Below are 4,594 nucleotides of genomic sequence, written 5' to 3'. Positions count from 1 at the left end.
AGCGCCTCAAAAGAGCAATTTTCACCCGATATGGGCAAAAATTTTGCACAAAGTGTTTTGTGAAAATTTTCAACAACTGTGCCATGTACGATTTAAATGCGTCAATAACCTGGTATAACTCCCATATAATCCGATCTCCCGATTTGACATCTTGAGCCCCTGGAAGCCTCAATTTTTATCCGATTTGGCTAAAATTTTGCACATAGTGTTCCGTTATGACTCCCAATAACTGCGTCAAGTAAGGTCCAAATCGGTCTTTCACCTGATATAACTCCTATATAAACCGTTCTCCCGATTTGACTTCTTGAGCCCCTGGAAGCCCCAAATTTTATTCGACTTGCCTGAAATTTTGCACATAGTGTTCTGTTATGATTTTCAACAACTACACCAAGTGCGGTCCAAATCGGTCAAGAACATGATATAGATCCCATATAAACCGACCTTCCCATTAAACTTCTTGAGCACCTGGAAGTCGTAATATTTGTCCGATTTGGCTGAAATTTTGTATGTTGTGATGAGTTATGACTTCCAACAACTGTGACAAGTATGGTTTAAATCGGTCAATAACCTTATATAACTCCTATATAAACAGACCTCCCGGATTGACTTATTGAGCCCTTACTAGCCGAAATTTATGTCCGATTTGGCTGAAATTTTGCATGTAGTGTTCTGTTATAACTTCCAACAACTGTGTCTAGTACGATCCGAATTGGTCTATCACCTGATATAGCTCCCATATAAATCCGATCTCCCGATTTGACTTCTTGAACGCCTAGAAGCCGCAATTTTTGTCCGATTTCGCTGAAATTTTGCATGTGGTGTTCTGTTATGACTTCCAACAACCGTGCTAAGTACGGTCGGAATAGCTCTATAACTTGATATAGCTCCCATATAAACCGTTTTCCCGATTTGACTTCCCGAGCTCTTACAAGCCGCAATTTTTGTCCGATTTGGCTGAAATTGAGCTCGTAGAGTTTTGTTATGACTTTCAACAACTGTGCCAAGTTCGGTTCAAATCGGTCTATGACCTGATTGATATACCTCCCATATAAACCGATCTTCCGATATGACTTCTTAAGTCCTTGCAAGCCGCAATTTTGTCTCATGTGGCTGAAATTTTGCATACTGTGTTCTGTTACTACTTCCATCAACCGTGCCAAATACTGTCCAAATAAGTCTATAACCCGATTTAGCTCCCTTGAAGCCGGTCTCTTGATCATGCTTGTTCGGTTCCTAGAAGCTTCAATAGACAGAAGTTTGGTATGTAGAATAAAATAATGTCCTTCAACTAAATTTATTTTGTATATGTCTTTAGCAGAATCCATGGTGGTGGGTTCCCAAGATTCGGCTTGGCCGAACTTTTACTTGTTATTGTTTAGGAAATTGTTTATTGGACATTGTGCAAGCTGACACATTGGCGATCACGAATATTTTGAATATAGTTATTGTCCTGACAGTTATCTTCAAAGGTGTTTACTTAAGGTCTTGGTAGCTCTATTTATTGGGAACAAGCATTTCATCGCATTCCTCTAATGCCCCTTGGCAGGAAATTGTTGGCAAACAAAACTTTTTTATGCATCAACTAATTTCAATCAGCAGGAGAATGTAACGCACTCGAACGAACCCCTAAGCCCTACCTTCCCGTTTTTCTGCTGCTACCTGGGTGCCTATATTTATGGCCAAGAAAGTAACAGACACAACTGGAAAAAGGACAAAACAAACGAAACTTTTGTCAATATTAGCAAAAGTTTCAAAGAATTCGTTAAAGCAAAAAGTTGGCCAATGCAAACACCAGCGATGATTTGGTGGAGATCCCTTCTTTTTTTTGGCAAACGTGGCCATAATCATCGATGTGTTATTGACGCTGTGGGAATTTTCTACCCCTCCCCTTTCACCCAAAAACAAAAAGTAAAACTAATCTATAAAATCCTGAAAACGTGTAATATGCATGTTTCCCCGGTATCCCCGATTGGAAGGTAATAACATTTGCATAATGTTAACGGGCAAGGGAGCGTGAAGGTTTTCTTTGAGTAGTTTGGGTTAAGTTGCCAAGAGTTTGTTCAACTCTATGGGGCAGACTGTGTCATTAAGGTTATGGCAACAATTTCCTAAATTGTATTCCTTTCTCTTAATGGGGCATATAAATAGAAGAATTTTATGGCGCTAGACATTGTTTTTCTCAATTTGAAGGCTAACTTTGGCCATTAATAGGGAAATAGGTTCTGCACAGTTTAAAACATTTGAAATGATGATGCCGAGGTAGATAAAGTTACTGACTGCCTCAAAGTTGTGGTTCCCAACTGTCTCCATTTTCTTTATCTGCTCGGTTGTGCAAGGCTTTTTGGGAGTTGAAACCATCCATTTCGTCTTATCTCCATTTACTGCCAGACCCATTTTCACTGACTCTCTTTCGATTCTTTCAAAGGCTGCAGTTACTACTTCCGGTGATCGACCTATGATATCGATGTCGCCGCCATAGGCGAGTAGCATGTGTTCTCTTGTGATTAACGGCGATATCTATTCACAACTGCATCTCGTATAATCTTCTCCAGCAGGATGTTAAAGAGATCACACAATAGGCTGTCTCCTTGTCTGAAACCTCGTTTGGTATTAAATGGTTCGGAGAGATTCTTTCCTATTCTTACTGAGGAACGCCTATCAGCAAGTGTCATCCTGCAGAGTCTTATGAATTTTGCAGGGATACCAAACTCAGACATGGCTTGAAATACCTTTGAACGTAAAGGAGTATCGAAGGCGGCTTTGTAGTCAACAAAGAGATGGTAGGTGTTGGTTTGTCCTCCTCGGGTCTTCTTGGCGCAGTGTGAATATCTGGTCTAGGGTGGATTTACCAGGTCTTAAGCCGCATTGATGGGGCCCAATTATCTCATTGACTTTAAATTTTAATCTTTCACACAGTACGCTCGAGAGTATCTCGTAAGCGATGGGGAGGAGACTTACTCCTCTGTAGTTGGCATATTCTGTCTTGTCTCCTTTCTTGTGTACGGGACACACTACTCCTATGCTGAAGTTCCAATCATCGGGTATGTGATCTTCTAGCCAGATTGCGCAGATAGGCTGATGCATACGTCTTATCAGCGTGTCCCCTCCGGTCTTAAATAGTTCAGCGGGTAACCCGTCGGCTCCTGCTGCCTTGTTTTTCTTTAGCCGGGTAACTGCTACTTGGACCTCATTCTGACTAGAAGGTACACATTCTATACCATCATCAGGGATTGGTTTTGGGGTATCTTCTTCGCCGCCATCGTCGGACACTAGCAGTTGGGTAAAATGTTCTTTCCATATCCTCAGAATGCTATCTGTGTCAGTTACCAAATTTCCTTCTTTGTCTCTGCAGGAGAATGTGCCTGCACCAAAGCCATCGGTTTGATGTTTAATTCTTTGGTAGAATTTCTGGACTTCATTCTGACTCCCTCAATTCGCTCACACTCACGTCTTTCCATTTCCTTTTTCTTTCTGCGGAATAGACGTTTCTCCTCTCTTCTTTTCTTCCTCTCCTTCATCTGGCGCGTTGCTAATGATTGCAAGGTTGCTCTATATGCGGCATTCTTGGCTTCAGTAGCATCTCGACACTCTTGGTCATACCATGGGTTTTTTGGAGGAGGCTTCCGTTACCCAAGTACGGATTTCGCGGCATTTACCATGGAGTTGACAATAGTTTGCCACTGCGCCATTATATCATCGAAATAAGGAGTGCTTTCATCAAGCAGTTGGGTCAGTCGAGTGGAGTATGCCGCTACCATTTGTTGTGTTTGCAGCTTTTCAATGTCCAGCTTCCGTGCAGTGTCAAATCGTTCTTTCCTCGCCATGTTCAAACGGGTGCGAACCTTTGCTGCAACGAGGTAATGATCCGAATCTATTGGGTTGCCCAAAAAGTAATTGCGGATTTTTTAAAAGAAAGTAAAAGCATTTTTAATAAAACTTAGAATGAACTTTAACCAAATATACTTTTTTTACACTTTTTTTCTAAAGCAAGCTAAAAGTAACAGCTGATAACTGACAGAAGAAAGAATGCAATTACAGAGTCAAAAGCCGTTGAAAAAAATTTGTCAACGCCGACTATATGAAAAATCCGCAATTACTTTTTGGGCAACCCAAAATATATTCGCTCCACGGATCGATAGTACATCTAACACGCTGGATGAATGCCTTCCATCTATCACAACGAGATCAGTTTGGTTTCTCGTGTTTTGATCGGGTGACAGCCATGTGGGTTTGTGAATATTTTTATGTTGAAATCTGGTGCTACTAACTACCATGTTTTTTGTCGTGGCGAAATCTATCAACCTCAACTCATTTCTTGACATTATCTCGAGGAGGCTAAACTTTCCGACTGTCGGACCAAAAATGTTTTCCTTCCCGATTTTCACATTGAAATCTCCAAGAACGATTTTAATATCATGGGCGGGGCAGCGGTCATATTCTCTCTCTCTAGGCGCTCGTAGAAAATATCCTTGGTCTGCTCGTCTTTGTCTTCCGTCGGGCATGGGCATTGTCTACATAATGTTAGAATGAATAAAGAAGCTCCAGCTCCAAATTTCAGCTTATGGGACAAACATTGTGTAATAGTCAATGAAAG

Source organism: Stomoxys calcitrans, chromosome 5, assembly GCF_963082655.1.
Source record: "Stomoxys calcitrans chromosome 5, idStoCalc2.1, whole genome shotgun sequence".
Lineage (NCBI taxonomy): Eukaryota > Metazoa > Arthropoda > Insecta > Diptera > Muscidae > Stomoxys > Stomoxys calcitrans.
This window is presented reverse-complemented; position numbering follows the sequence as displayed.